The sequence below is a fragment of the Coccinella septempunctata genome, chromosome 9 (assembly GCF_907165205.1).
Source record: "Coccinella septempunctata chromosome 9, icCocSept1.1, whole genome shotgun sequence".
NCBI lineage: Eukaryota > Metazoa > Arthropoda > Insecta > Coleoptera > Coccinellidae > Coccinella > Coccinella septempunctata.
In genome coordinates, this window is record NC_058197.1 from 13,727,633 (window position 1) to 13,744,326 (window position 16,694).

A 16,694-nucleotide genomic window follows, 5' to 3' on the forward strand; every position below is an offset into this window, starting at 1 on the left:
ATACCTGCTAAAATAATATCTGGATTGTTTGGTGGTTAGAACAAGTGAATCCCAGATTACAGAGAATAATTTAGCCATCAATTCTTGCGGACGTCCATTTCACTTGTACAGTTACGCCTAATTTCTTGCGGGACTGCCTTTCGCGGCCTTATTGTTGAAATATTTCAGAATTCCACAGTTTTATGGCTTCCTCAGATACATTATGGTAAATGTGGGAAAAATGTGCACTTCTCAAGATGTTTTGCTAGTAGCATCTACCTGCTTCACAAGGTTTATGACAGGAATAGCCTAGACTTAGTGGCCATTGAGTCTCACCCTCCTCCCCAATTCGCAACCTTCAGTTCCAAGGAAATAAGTAGACTTCTTGAATAATGGTCTGCCCACTTTCAGACAGGTTTCAATTAATCTAATTATTTTCAATTCAGGCGAAATACCATAAGAAAGAAACACTATATACTGAAACCGTTACACCTCTCTTCAATTTAACTTTGTTATCATTTCCTCATTCGAAATCATTTGCAAAATATTCAAGGTTACCTGTTTGACAACAACATAGAACATAGAACTCGTTTCGTACTGAGAGAACCACCGACGATCATAATTAAAATCTTTGTTTCTGTGATTCATGTCATTCATTTTATCGAATGAAATTGTTTAGGTTGATGGTTGTTGATTTCCAAATATTTTCTTGGAATGTTGTGGCTGATAATACTTGAGGTGAGTAGACATTTGTAATTATCGGTTATAATTCGTGATATAATTCTGTTTAGTCGACGACAGTTCATCTTTATCGTGAAATATTATCGTTTGAACGATATCAAAACAAAAAGAAGCCTCCCTTAGTGCTTTATGCTTCTAATTATATTGGAACTGTTCTTGTAATAAATTGTTATTATTGAATGAAATCATTGTATCACGATTGGATTGGAATTACTGAAATCACTCACTGAAGACATTTTTTAACAGTTCGTTCAACAAGTATCCCATATTCTTTACTGTATAATTCGCAACAATCAGCCCCATGGGAAACGAATATTTTGGGTTAGTCGAATGCTATGCTTTTTCTAGAGCTATAAGAAAGGAATACAAGTTTTACACTGTCAGAACATTCGACCATGATACCTATCGTAAAAACCTTGTTCTTTCATTTCGACAATATTTCGCAAATTTAGCAGACATGATGAGCATCAAAAATTTCTTATTTTGGCACGGAAAGTTCATTTCCTTCTAGTAAGATGTTCACCACATCTTGCCCAAGCAAACAATACAGTAATGACCTCATTGTAACATCGTATTCGGTGATAAATTCGGGAAATTGTTTCCTTACCTGTGTGGAGTACCTATCCTTTTCTCGAAAAATATTTACGATTCATTTTCAGCCCCATCCAAAAGCTCAGTTGTGATTTTACGTTTCTGATCACCGTGTGTAAAAATGAATCAATTACTCTTATACACATCTACTTACAATGGCCTATGTTGCATAACTCGTAGTCGCTAGTACTACCATTTCTTTCGTGATCACGTGATTTCGACTAAACGACCGTCAGGGTTATGTGCAAATTGTGCGACATATTTCTTTGAGTTAGTACACCCTCTTTACCCTTCATCTCCAAACATACTGTCCCGAAACCCTACGAGATAAACTCGCATTTGAACATTTTTTCCTAATTTTCATGAAATTTCAGAAGAAAGGAACTTTCTTTCATTTCATGTATCTAATTGAGTTTTTGAACAATTCTGCATGATGTCATAGACATAGAGACATGGACTATGCCTTCCCTTTCTATCTATTCATGAAATACGGTCAACAAAAGTGACAGAGATAAACTGAACATCGGGCATGTAGTTGTCTTTTTCTAGAATTTTGATTGGTACCTCTATGTGAACACAAAAGGGACAGGTAATGACCGACGATCATCTCTTTCTTTCTATAATATAGTCAATTTCATGCTGACATTGCTCAGTCCATCTCTCAATGTCTATGTGCCTTTATGACCCTTATTTGTTCTATGGAGAGTAGAGAGATGGAGAACGATTGTAGACCACAGATAATTTGTTCATAGTTCATATTTTAGCCAATATGATGCGGTGATGTTGGGGAGAGAATGACTTTTTAATCTAAACTCGTATTTAAATCGTAGTCCATTCAAGAATGATTGACATCTGGGTTGGCTATGGAAAATCGAATTTAAATTGGTAATAGCCTATAAGTTGAGATTTTGTGTTGCGAAATTCAGGTTGGTATTGACAATAAACAGTGATCTATAGACCTATAACATGTGATTCTATGCACATACCGACGATAATTTGAATTTTGCCCTACTGTTTATGTTCATTTAATCGTAGAATCGTATCAATTTTGAATGCTGATTAATATGCTCTGAATATAAATATTTCGTCTTTCCAAATGCTTTTCTAGGCTATATTTATATATTCCAGTTCTGTGCTTCAAACCACAGAAATGATTGAAGATATCTTGTGACCAGATATTAAGCTGCGTCTGGACTTTTAAGGCCTACTAGTATGTCAAACATTCTTGAATGAACTATAGCTCAAGTTGACTGAACTGATTTCGAGTAGTGGTGACAGACGCTTCGAATATTCAATAAGTTTTTCATTTTCGATAAGAGAAAAACATCCAACCATGGTGGAATCCTGTACCGTGCGTAAGTGTGAGAGTGTTTCAGCTTCAGAAAGGATAAAGAGAAAAGATGAAACTTCAGAGTGCATTTTTGGTAGAAATGTGGAAAAAACCTCAAGAATTGACTCCGAATCAAGCTGATAACTAACAACCTTTACTGCACTCATAGTTCATTATATGAATTATGTTTTTTTATTGCATATAAATCAGAATATTGATATTCAGTGTAGATTTCAAGGAACGTATTTGAAAATAATCAGGAACAATTGTGGTGACACAATGGAATGAAGGCAGTTCATTTGATTAAATCCAAAATTTCCGCTTTTTATTGATACCTCTTAGCGATCGCAACGCCACCTATTTTCCCCGTTTTTGGAGAAGGTTTTCTACTGCGATGTTCGTCATCCTTCTCTCTACTCTGCATTATTTGTTCTGTGAACGGGTAACGCATAGAAAACCGTCGATACCCGTCAAAAGAAAAGTAAATGCGATGTTACTGGCCAATTTGATTAGTTTGATCGCCGCACGCAATCGGGCGTGTCTCTGCTTGAAGCACCTGCGACACGAGCGGAGACGAACGGTTCGTTCTTCGCGTTCGCCGTCGACATCTGTCTCGGGCCTCGATGACATTTTAATGAGGCCCCTTTTTTTCGCCTCGCAACTCTGCCGAGCGGGGGCGTGGCGAACGGATGCTAGTACCGGGGCCCGATTCAAGGTACGATATACCCGGTGCGCCATCGAAACTCGAAGAAGGGGTTGGATTTTTCGACGTTTTTGCAGGAAGTTACGCTATCTTGGCGTTTCGACTGTCGCTTTGAAAGCGCAGCAGGAATCCCACTAATATCCTCGAGTAATAAGCAGAATTGTTCGCGATCCTTGCAGGCCAAGCCCGGTTGGTTTTTACGAACGCATGAGGACGTCCGCTTCGTATCTAGGCGATTAGATTGTGTCCGTTCTCAGAGTGAGAGAGAAAGGTCCTGGACCGTAATCTTGCGATCTCGTTTGTGAGTGTATCTTGGACGCGCCACCGTGAGAGATCCACCGATCGTTCGCGTCACAAAATCATTGTCTCCCCGAACTAGGCGTTTGGAGTGCTCGCTCTCTAGTTCGAATGCCGCTTCGAGGGTCTCTCACGTCTGTCTGTAGGGACGTGTTCCTCCTGATTCGGAGACGGTCGATACAACCGTACGAGTCTGGATCAGCGAGTCTTCCGCCTGGTGAATGGGCGAGACCCGAGGATGGTTCGAAACTCACGACCGAACCCTTGGATCCTATCCCGAATTTATTGGATTTCGAAACGGCCTTTACAACGGACCCGAAAGTGTTTTCCTGATACGACCGGTCGAAGAATCATCGGATGGTCCTAGATTGCAGATTCAAGAGGAGCCGCTTGGCAGCATTGCACTGCGATCTTGAGGTCTATTGTCTATTGTGCTCCCCACCAGAGATGTTTTCGCCATTAAGTTCATTAATTCATTCATTCGTTCATTGCTGTATCCCGTTACCGTGAATGAATCTACAAAAAGACTCAAAAACCATACTATCGGTGCGATAAAACTTATAATTTCTTAGGGCCACTTGCGACTGTGTGCCCTCCTGTGACTGAAAAGACCCAACCGTGACCTACAGATCCTTCCACATTCCGGGCATGGATAGTCACCGAATAGATCTGGCCGCCGCTGTATTCTTCTCGAGTCTCCATTATAACTGTGGACCAAAGACCTCCACTGCGATCTGTTTAACACTAGTTGTTCCCCGTTATTATTGGCATTCAGGGATTGATGCAGTATATCCTTAAACCGCTTATACTGGCCTCCTGGTTTCCGAGCTCCCTCTGTGAATTCGCCATACAGAGCTATTTTGGGGAGTCTTGTGTCTTGCATCCTCAGAATGTGGCCGTCCATCTGAGTCTGGCTCTCGGTACTTAAGTCTCAATTGTTATACAACTCGCGCGCTGCAAGACTTCTGCATTTGAAACTGTGGGAAACCATCTGATGTGCATTATTTGTCTCAGATGACGTTGTTGCGTTCGTTCAAGCTGTTTGATAGGTCGCCTGTAGGGCGTCCAGCTTTCGCTTCCGTAAAGAAGCGTTGGTAGGACCACTGCTTTGCAAACAGCTCTCTTGGTCTTCAGATTGAGGTCGCGATTTTGAAACACTCTGTCCTTTAGCTTCCAGAATGCCCGTGATGCCGAATTGATTACGTAGTCTAAAGCTCGCCGTCCAGTTCTAATGAACTCCCAGTATCTGGGATGGCTTCTAATAGGTTACTTCCTCACTTATATAATTTTCTTATCCGAGACATTTTTTGCGTTTGCTAGCACCAGTAGCACTGTTGGGGCATTCTGTCAACAGGTGATCTAGCATTTCATCTTCATCCCCACAGAATAAACACTCGTCGTTTTCTGCCAGGCCCATTCTCATTAGATGCTTCCTCAGGCGGCAATGAAGAGGTGTAGCATATTGTTGCTAAGATCTAACCCAGGAATTATTCCTCCAGAGTGTTTCTCTCACGATTTTTTCCTTCTTCTGAAACTTTATCATTTACCTAACACTAGAACGAAGGTTCTAGGCCAATGAAAGAAGTTTGTGCTCCTTTCCTGGCAAGTTTATTGGCCTCTTCAACTCAAACTAAGCAAACCTTGTTCTTCTTGCCTCATTCCTTGAGTTTCCTCTCCCGTACCATCTTAGAAGCGATGATTTGGGAGGTCAGTTCTTTAATCGCAGTCTGACTGCGAGAATGTACCATATTTCTTTTCCAGTCTTTCATTCTACCTAGCATAGTTAGTAGTGAAGGTTTTCTCGATGATACCGTTGATCATTGTGTGTTACTTGTGCCTTTAGGTTATGGCTCTGCAGGCAGAAACCTCATCTGTCTGCGTATATGCATCTCTAGAGTGCTTCGAAAGTTCGAAGAGACACATACATATATAACGAGACACAGCCAGAGTATCCTGATGATTTGGCCAGGGAATTCTATAAGTCCATAAAGCAACTATGTTATTTATTCCACTCCAATTTGAGGACTGACCATTTTCCTTCGATTGAACCTCTCCCGAGCGTCAGTTCATCGAAATACAATCGAGTAATTCATCTGGTCCTATCGTACGATGTTCTCAGAACGCACCCTTCGCAATCGTGTGCACATACACACACATGCCCTTCACCCTCCGAAGCCCCATCAATCTTCCCTCATTCAATAATGATACACTTCTCTGCGATTCAGCTCTCTTACCTCTCCCCCTATATATAACCGCGTCCCTCCACCCCTCCCGTTTTCCGGAATATCTCCTTCTAGACGAAAAAAGCTCTCCGGATTCCGCGAACCCTCCAATGATGAACCTTCGAGATGGAGCACGCTAGAATTTTTGGTATATTATACGTTTCAGATTTATAGATTCTCGGAAAATGTCCTTTTCGGTGTCCTGAAGAACCGTATAGGAAAAGATGAAACGTCGGCAGTTTATTGAATTGGTTTTCACCTGTCAGGTGACCCTTTGTTTATCCTTGGGAAATCCAATACCTCGTTTCGCTGGTTTATCTTCCGCTTCTACGTCTGCATCTTTAGTTGCATTCCCGTTGAAAATAACCAGTCCTCGTACCACACATCTCTCGAATTCGATCAATCTCCCGCATCTCTCGTCTCCTGATTTCAGCTGGGAGTTTTACGCGTCGCGTTATGAATTCGCGAGTACGTGTGCGTCCGGACGGTCGCCGACCGACGAAACGTACCGCCCCCGTACAGGGCGAGCTTGGGGGCGATTTTAATTAAAGGATCACGTGTCAGCATCACACGTCCCAAATATTACGGGGCCCGAAGCTCCGCCGGACGGATCTATACGCGGTGTCCGACTAAATCATTGTTTTGTACTTTGACTAACGCAAAGCCGATCCATTTTTTTCCACGTAGGCTAGATCCAAATAAGGGGGAATCGTAGATCGATAGAGTGTAGAAAGATGTTGGATAATGGGTCAAAACTCTCCAGAAAAGCATCTGGAGGTAGAAACTTGCCAAGTCTGGATACCCTTGGTCGTATCGAACCGTTTTAGATGTCCGAAACTTGAATGAATACAATATGTACTCATAACGTATTTCCAGCGTTATTTACATAGGATAGGATAGGAGCTCTACGAACTTGACCCACCTCTCGTTCAACCCCTCATTTTTAGGTTATGTCAATGACCGTATCAATTCGGCATCGCGGACATTCTGGAGTCTAAACGACAGAGTGTTTACAAAGCAGTGGTCCTCTCATCGCTTCTTTGAGGAGCGAAAGCTTGACGCCCTACAGGCGACACATTAAACAGCTTGAACAAACGCAATAACGTCATCTAAGACAAATAATGCACATCAGATGGTTCCACAAAGTTTCAAATGCGGAAGTCTTGCAGCGCGCTAGTTGTATAACAATTGAGACTTGAGTAACGAGGGCCCGACTCAGATGGAGCGGCCACATTCCGAGGATGCAAGACACAAGACCCCCAAAAATAGCTCTGTACGGCGAATTCACAGAGGGAGCTCGGAAATCAGGAGGCCAGTATAAGCGGAAATTCGGAAATTCCTCGACCCGCGTATAGATGGCTCTCATTGGCCGAAGCGAGACGCGAATCCCGAACCGGCCGAAAGATCGGATCTCCGGGAGGATGCGGACCTCTCTCCGCGAGGCCGCATCCGGTGACTTGGACTTGGACGGCGCGCCACCATGTATAAATATACTACCCGATCGGAAAACGTGGCCGACGGGACCCGGCCAGAAACGGACGGTCACGGTAGTAGTTTGCGGGGGTATTTAAATTATACACTTAACACCATCCGGGCGGATGAATGGACCCGATGGGCATATTTCCGTGCGGTTTCGGACGAAGATCAGGGAAGCGGGTAGAGAGAGAAGAACGAGAGGAAGGGTTGGAGAGGCGCCTTCGGATGCGGCCCACATGTCCGAGGTCGATTTACGATCGTAAAAATTCATCGATCGTTGCGTTCCGCGCCGGGACAGCGTCACCTGCTCGATTTCCGAAGAAATGAGGGATGGAGACGTAATTTGTCATTGCAGAAACGGCCGTTTACCACCAGCATTGTTTTTCGACGTCCCGCAGGAAGAAACGTGGGAATTCAGTTTCGAAGACTGTGGCTTCTCAATGAGATTCGTTGAAAACTTCACGCACAACCCTGAATGAAGACGGTGGTAGATACACGGCCACGGACGCAGAAACAAGAAGACGTGCATCCTTCGACGTGCAAATGATGACATTCATGAACGCCCGTGGACGAATTCATGCTGGCAAATCGAACATCTGCATCCTCAACAACAACAACACTTTCAAACCTAGTAATTCATAGGTGAGGTAGTGGAATTTCGTCAGGTTTAGAATCAAAATGAGCTATGTAGACTGTAGAGGCACATGACGTGTCGGAATTACGACCCCACTTCACAAAAGCCTTAGGCTTTTGGTCCCATGAGATCGATTCACGTCCACCAGGTCCAATGGAAGAGCAGTGATTTGCAGCACGATAGCTGTATCTGAAGATTTGAACTTCATACCGTCGTTAGTACTCGTTAGTTTGTCCAATTTCTGACTCCCTAGGCATGGAAGGGATCGACTGGCTTATTGGTGTAGAGAACGTCTGATCTGGGACCTTGGATGGAATAGCTTTATCTTAAGTGATGAATGAAGATTCTGTTTGGTCATTCTTGACTCGATTCTTGATTGGTGAATGAAGATATCCTTAATTTTGTATAAGAAGGCATGTACCCCAAATTTCCGAAATATTCCCAATAATTCTCGAATGTTTTCCGACATTCCGGATTGAGCTTGACTGAATAACAAATTTATTGCAGGAATTTCTGAAATATTTGACAGATATTTTCAGTAGTCAAGTTTTGTACGGCTATTTCCGAAAATTTTCTGAAATTTCTCAATATTTCTGATATCACTGACATATTCCCGGAAATTTTCTGATGGTTCCTGATATTTCCTATACCTATTTCTCAGACATTTCCGATTCTTCTCAAATATGCCTGAGAAATATTTTCAAACATTCCCAACTGGACTTGAGGCAATGATAATTCATATTGAATTGTAGATATTTCTGAAATATTTCAAAGATATTTTCAGTATTTCTGATATTAGTGATAAATTCTTGATTTTTGTACAGCTATTTCCGAAAATTTTCTGGAATTTCTTAACGTTCCTAACTGGACTTGATGCAATGATAATTCATATTTTACTGTAGATATTTCTGAAATATTTCCGATATTTCTGAGTTATCAAGTTGTTTCTGAGATAAGTATTTAAGTATGAAATATTTCGATGTTTCACAAAAGTTTCCGATGTAAATACATATATGTAGTTTCTAGAATTAAGTAGTTCACCTGCTCCCAAACATTTCTTAGAATTTCTCAATATCACTGAAATTTTTCCGAAGTTCCTGATAGTTCCGAAGTGATATTTCATATATTTCTCAAACATTACGGATATTTCTCAAATATTTCTGAGGAGTATTTACTAACATTTGATAATTCATATTGTATTGTCGATATTTCAAGATTAGTTCCGATATTTCTGAAGGATTTGAGATATTTCCAGTATCTATGAAATATTTGTGACATTTCTCAGAAATTTACAGTGTATTTCCTAGAATTCTGGAATATTTCTGATAGTTCCGCAGCTTTCTTGATATTTCCTATGTTTCTCAAACATTCCCTAACATTTCCCATTGAAACAATGATAATTTCTATTTTACTGCCGATATTTCTCTGGAATTTCTTCAATATTTCTGAGACATCTCAGATATTTTCGTTATTAATGAAATATTTCTATATTTCTCAGAAATTTCCTAGTATTTCCTAGAATTCCTACACTTGAATCGGAACATTTTCTGAAATTTCTTAATATTTCTGATATTACTGAAATATTTCCGAAATTTCTAGAATATTTCTTTTAGTTCCGTAGCTTCCCTGATATTTCTTATGTCTCTCGAACATTTCCTTACATTTCCAATTGAAATAATGATAATTTTTATTGTATTGCCGGTATTTCTGAAAAATTTCCGATATTTCTCTAAAATTTCTTTGATATTTCTGAGACATTTCAGATATTTCCTTTATTAATGACATATTTTCGATATTTCCCAAAAATGTCGGGTGTATTTCCTAGAATTCTTACACTTACATCGGAACTTTTTTTGAAATTTATTATTATTTCTGATAATACTGAGATATTTTCGGAATTTCTGAAATATTTCTGATAGCTTCGAAGCGTTCTTGATATTTCCTGTCTCTCTAACATTTCCAATTGAAACAATGATAAATTTTTGTTGTATTGCCGGTATTTCTGAAAAATTGCCGATATTTCTCTAAAATTTCTTTGATATTTCTGAGATATTTCAGATATTTCTCAGAAATTTCTGGTGTATTTCCTACAATTCGTACACCAATTTCCGAAGTGAAAGTCCCCCTCCGTTCTACCCTACTTATTGGCGATTTCGTAGTGACTCGACAAGCTCTACCTGACCGATAGGCCCATTTTCGCAACTGAACCTCCAACGAAACGTCCAGACAACGGTCAATATGCGAAGTCATGCAGGAATAGCGTTTTACGCGAACGGGGATGTCACGTTCTGTTGTTGTTCTGACCTCGGCGGTATATATATGGTACATGCGGAATTGATCGCAATTGTACAGGGCGCTGATTGTTCCTAATTTATGGAGGAATTCCGACGTATACGTGATCGTGTAGGTTTCAGCGGTGAACGGGAATACAGATCGGCTAATTTCTTTCCTCCCCCCTCCCGGGAGGCTTCTTTGGTCGTCCAACGCGATGAATCGATTATACTCTGTGACTATGAGGCGATATCACAATAAAGGATGTCAAAATGTCTGTTTCCGATAGGAAACAGAAAATCTTCGGATCCTGGAACAATTTCTTCTTTCATTTCAACTCATTTTCGACAAACATTTCGATTGATTTTATGCAACTTCAAATAATAATAGTACCGTTTTCCTTCTGCACGTTACGCCAATGAGAATATCTCGAATCGCTAATCAAACAAGTCGCGCGGAGTTATATTTCCAATTGCGCCCATCTGTCCCCGTCCGCTGGTACATTCAGGGTGGTATAATACCGAGAATCGGTCCCGAATAGACCCGGCTCCAAGTCCACGAGGTACGAAGACGCGTACGGGTTGTAAACTTCAAGAACCGTAGTTTCGATGTTGACATTAGCCGACGTTACCTGCCGAAAGTGCCAAGAAATAGAGTTTAAACGGTGGCGGTTAGACACGTGCACGTGCTAGTCGTCAGAACCCTTCTGCGACATATTTTACGAATCTACAGCATCGAGGAGTTAAATGCGAAGATGAAACAACAGAGCAGAAATTCCTCCTAATCACGTTTTCAACGACATCAGATATTTTCGAAAAACGTCGAAAATGCAGAGGATTTATGATTTTTTTCCTGTTCAATTGCAAATGTACATTTGAAGGTAGGTAATAAATCGTCATTTTCAACCTGAGACCCGACAGAATATACCATATGTGGCAGATGTTTCGGGTCTACAAGATGTTCCAAGAGATAAGGTGGAGTGGATGCGGACTTGCGAGGATTTTGGTACCATTGAAATGTCAGGTAACTTCTTGGCTAACGATATACGTATAGGCACCAAGTTTCAGTCTATCAATCTTCGATTTGCGTGAGTCGGTATCTCGGATTTGTTGAAGCTACAACTTTCAACTTGCTCTCGTTGTCTCTCGAAACAAACTTCCTCGACAACAAATACCGAAGTACCGAAGACAAGAGACACTATGTAACGAACGGTGGTCATGTCGCCTCTGATGAATACCCAAGGTGACCTACATCCATTAGCAATAGACCCTCGTACCATAATTTAAGACAGTGTGGTTTACAAGGTGTCCCAAATTGCTTGATTTTGGCTGTTTCTGGTACTTCTTAACTAGATAAAGAAAAAAGGAGTATCAGAAACTTTTCGGAAATGGTTGTAAAATTTCCACTAGTGATGTCGGAAATATCTCAAAAATAGCTCATTGGGAAAACTTAAAATGGCCATATCTTTTTATCAGGGTCAAATCGGAAAAAAAGGGTATGGAAAAAAGTGTTTCTTTCGACCACAATAATCTACTGTTGAAACATTTGTACATTCAAAGACTCGCCCTGTATATACCGCTCGTATAATGTCGCATATCAATGTAATCAGATCCCAAGTGTAGTCACCATCATAAAAATCCCTGAAAAATCCCGAATTTCCCGCATATCACCGACGAAACATCCGGGATCGCATCGACCCGACCATCATCGACGGGGTTCAGGCCCGGCGGTCGCGAAGGCCCGTCCAAGCGTGCCGCATCCAGTCCCGGAGGCGTCGATATCGGACCGTAACGTTTCGGGTTTATTGGTTCGCCCCCGATCGTTTTGCAAGCCCGCGGGGGACGTTTCCGCGTAGAGATAGCCCGGCACGCAAAAAGTTTGTTTTTCTAAGCCGAACGAGGTAGAAACGATGCGTTATTCGCGTATGCGTTGTTTCGAAAGCTTCGACGTCTGTATTTGGATCGATCGTGACTGTGTTACAAGCCTGAGACTATTGAATATGATCCTGCAGTTCGACGTTTGACGATTTAATCGGAATCGAGAAGAATCGTCAATCGAATCGGGGTAATCTCGAGTATTTCTCGCCCATTTGTTACCGATGATATCCGAACCGATCTGGGTTACCGTCTCAGACGAAGGACAAAAAAGTTGCGACGTTGCCAAGTGGATAGTTCGCATTTTTTCGGAGATTTGAGGAAAAATCGAATTTCGAAGAGACTTTCGGCGGAAAAGACAGCGTTATAGCCTTTTCCGTTTCTCGGGTATCCGGGACGTCGCGAGCGGGAGAAAAGCCGTTTTCGATGTCGCGCTGTTGTTATTTATTATTCACCCCGTCGACCGGATAATCGAAGAGCCGAGTGCGCCCTCCTCGCACCCCCCCAATCGAAGGGGACCAATCGCCGAACGCGTCCCCGTATCGACGGAATACTCGGATATACGATTTACCGGCCGGTCTCGAACCCGATTCATTATTTGTCCGGCTAATTGACTCGCGCCCCGAGGTACCCCCGCGCCCTCCCGGGGGAGCACCTAAGGGCTGGCCCCCACGGGCCCTCAATCCGGCCGTTCGTTTTGTCGTGCGTCGGAAATTCATTTGGTCCTTCGGTGCCCAGAATCGGCCGATAAAATACGTGAAATCTGCGGTTAGTCGATGTCCTTCGTGGCGTGTCAACCGACGTCGAGTGGGAATGGGGAATTCTCCTCAATCAGGGTTATCACTGCATATGCAAGTTTAAACTGAATAATTATGACCTTCATTCATTAAACTATTCGAAATCATTCTTCAAATATGGGGTTTTAAGATTTAAATCGCTTCGTTTCTAGTTTACGATTTGGCAACAGCGCCTAGTAGAAAATAAAAAGAACAATGGCTTGTTTATAACATAACAGCTGTTGATTTACAGCCATCCTAAGACGCGTACTCATTGGCGTGCCTCAACAGTAACCGGCCATAAAAATCCCATAAAATTTTACGACCTTCCTCGTTCGTCGCAGACCTCATAGACAGCCATCTTTGTCTATCTCATCAAGATAATGTATTTGTTGTCCTTTATGATCAAGGTAATTTCAGTCGATGTTGCCAACTTGTGCCATCCACATGAAACGCTTTAAATTTTAAATACCCATTTTTATTTTTCATTTTTAAGTTCTTAAAATTTTTTTTTTCGGGAAACGGTTATCTCAAAATGTGACGTTTCAAAGATATTTCATAAAAAATACATCATTTTTGTCAGAACGAGTATTCCCTATTCGAACATGTCGAAACAACGCGTAAAACTTCACCCTTTTTTTCGCGAGAGTCCGTCTGATCGACCAAACGTGAAACTATGAAAATCCGAGGGCAGCACATTATTGGACTATTCCGATTCCGTGAACTTCAAAGTGAATCTAGTCGGCTACCCCTACGAGGGGGAACGTCACCCCTCGACGAATCAGGTTCGGGCGAGACACCCCAGCAGATAGCCGAAGTATTGATGACGTCGTCTACCGACACTTTGACACGCACGCCAGTATTTTTCTCGGATGGGTTAAGATGATGGGGCGATTTGCCGTTCACCTTCGGGAGGGTATGAATCTACGGCGAATACGGTCCCGGACATTCAAAGAAAAAAAAATCAGATGAAGAATACGTTTCTGTACAAGTACCACGTTATTCGAAAGACAAACCCCGGGTTTCATGGAGCTTGATCGGGGAATCAACGCTCGATTGACGGATAGACCTGTTGACGAAAATGATTTATTTTTTTATGAAATATCTGTGAAACGTCACATTTTGAAATAACCATTTTAACCGTTTCCCAAAAAAATTATTTAAAAATGAAAAATAAAAATGGGTATTTAAAATTTAAAGCGTTTCGTTTCTATTGCACAAGTTGACAACATCGACCGAAATATGCGTTGATAATAAAGGACATCAAATACACTTTCTTGATGAGATAGACAAAGATAGCTGTCTATGAAGTCTGCGACGAACGAGGAAGGTCGTAAAATTTTATGGGATTTTTATGGCCGGTTGCTGTTGATGCTCGCCAGTGAATACGCGCCTTATGACGGCTTCAAATCAACAGCTATTATTTTATAGACAAGCCGTTGTTCTTTTCATTTCCTAGTAGGCGCTGTTGCCAAATCGTAAACTAGAAAAGAAGCGATTTAAATTTCGAAACCTCATATTTGAAGAATGATTTTGAATAGTTTCCGCGGTGCATTTGAAAAATTCATTAATGAAACTCATAATTATTCAGTTTTAACTTGCATATGCTGTGATAACCCTAAAGAATATCATGATCCCAATATTCAGAGGACACGACAATTGTCATTCCATCAATGTATCCACGTTATGTGGTATTGTTTGGGGTTATGGATGGATGCAGGATTCTACAGCGAGTGAGGCTTGGTTCAGTCTTGGTGTGACAGGTGGCGCGTTGTGATGAGAATCGAAGAATATCTCTCAAGGCAGGCATTTTTGTTAAAAAAAAGCCTCACCTTAAATTCATCCTGCCCGTCCGATCTATCTTGTTATCTTTCATAGCCTTCCGGTATTGAACCAAACCTCATAAAGATCAACTTGGAATGAAGTTGACTCAGAACACAGTCCTACGACTAGACTAGATAGAGTAGCATACATTTCCTCGAACCACCTGGATTCCGTATCACATCGACGGTTCGACGAATTTTCGTATCGTCGTTCGACGAATTTTCGTATCGGGTTGTTTTTCGATTTATCCCGAGCTTTCGATAGCCTTTCTTTCGAGTTCTTGATCGATAAATGCTACAACATTGGATTCAGGGGTATATTTTCAACCTGGATTCGAAGTTATCTTGAAGGAAGAACTATATCTGTCAGGGTTCACAACTCATTTTCACGAGAGCGTAGCGTTAATTCGGGCGTTCCCCAGGGATCTGTGCTGGGACCACTTCTATTTTTATTGTTTATTAACGATCTGCCTGTGAATCTGAGAAAAATGTTTATTTTGATAACGGGTATCCCTGATATCCATCTTCTCCTCGAAAAACTGAGATTGATATTGTTCGCCGATGATACTTCGGTGGTGATTAGTGCAGGTTCCTTTGTGGAATTACAGGCGTTATGTCAGCTGCTGGTGCACTGTTTTGTAGATTGGTGCAGACAAAATAATATTATGATTAATATTAATAAGACGGAGCTCATTCATTTTCAAAATCGGAGTAATGATCTGAATAGGATGATATTGCGGTACTCGGATAATGTGATACAAGCTGGAAGCCATGCAAAATTTCTCGGGATTCATTTAGACGAAAACCTAAGGTGGAGCTTACATGTAGATGATGTCTGCAAGAAACTTAATAGTTCATACTACGCGATCAGTAGAATAAAAGATATTGTTCCTCTGCAATCACTAATGAATGTCTACTATAGTCTTGTTTACAGTCATATCTCTTATAATATTATGCTATGGGGGAACTCAACGGACGTTGGTAGAGTTTTCATAACCCAAAAGAGGATTATACGCATGATGTTCAGTATTGCACCTCGCAGTTCTTGTAAACCGGTTTTCAAGAGGAACAATATTTTGACTGTCGCTTCCATATTCATTCTCAAGTGCCTGGTATATGCCAAAGAAAATGAAAACCATCTGACGAAGCTGTCTGCTTTTCACAATTACAACACCCGAAATAAAACAGTGCTGTCATTTCCAAAACACAGAACATCTAAGTACCAGATGTCACCATCTTATCAATGCATTAAGCTTTTTAATAATCTTCCTGCGAATATAAGATCTCTTAGTCTGAAGAATTTCAAGAAAGTGGTAAAAGAATTGCTCTTAAAGAATTGTTATTACTCGGTTAGTGAATATTTATGTGATCAATTGTAATGGTCTGATTTCTGTGACTTGTCCTATACATTGTTTGATGTCTAACAGGATCAATAAATTATTATTATTATTATTATTATTATTATTATTATTATGGACGAGAACGGAAAGCGACACGAGTGGGAAGACTGACGGTGAGAGAGAGGACGAGAAACGGAGAGAAGGGGAAAACGGAGCCGTGCGCTGTTGATGTAGGTCGAGATTCTATATTAGCTTTTTCGAGACAAAACACCGTATCAGCTTTTCACTGCCGGGGATCTATGAACTCTGGCGTTTGGCGATTTGTCTCGTCGTTAAACGTCGCGCATGGATTGTTGGGAATGCGGCGGACGGATATCTAGTCGGGTCTAAACTGTTCTCGTATTACTTCACACGCGAGAATTATACCGACGGTTCCCGTTCGGACTTAGGACTGATTGGAACAAAGCTGGGCCCATAACCTATCGCGACTTCACGGATATGAAGATCAAATCTGATCGATCTCGGTATGAAGTCTTGGGGCGTTCGCATATTTAGTAGTCCGGAAGGTCTAATCCGGAAACCGCTTCTGGAATACGTCGGTGGGATGATGACGCCGCGTTTTCCAAAGTTCCAACCC

The 16,694-nt window shown here is 41.4% G+C and overlaps 1 protein-coding gene across 4 annotated transcripts in view; it reads left to right on the forward strand.

The window, feature by feature from the left end:
* LOC123319815 (polycomb group protein Psc-like) overlaps nucleotides 1-16,694 on the forward strand; it is a 129,863-nt gene that overhangs the window by 53,896 nt on the left and 59,273 nt on the right. The window contains exon 2 of one of the 4 annotated variants that reach the window (XM_044906762.1): nucleotides 659-717. The exons of the other annotated variants lie outside the window; for them this stretch is intronic. The gene's annotated coding sequence lies outside the window, so the exon portion shown is untranslated. The remainder of the gene's footprint in view (nucleotides 1-658; nucleotides 718-16,694) is intronic. 4 annotated transcript variants of the gene reach the window in all.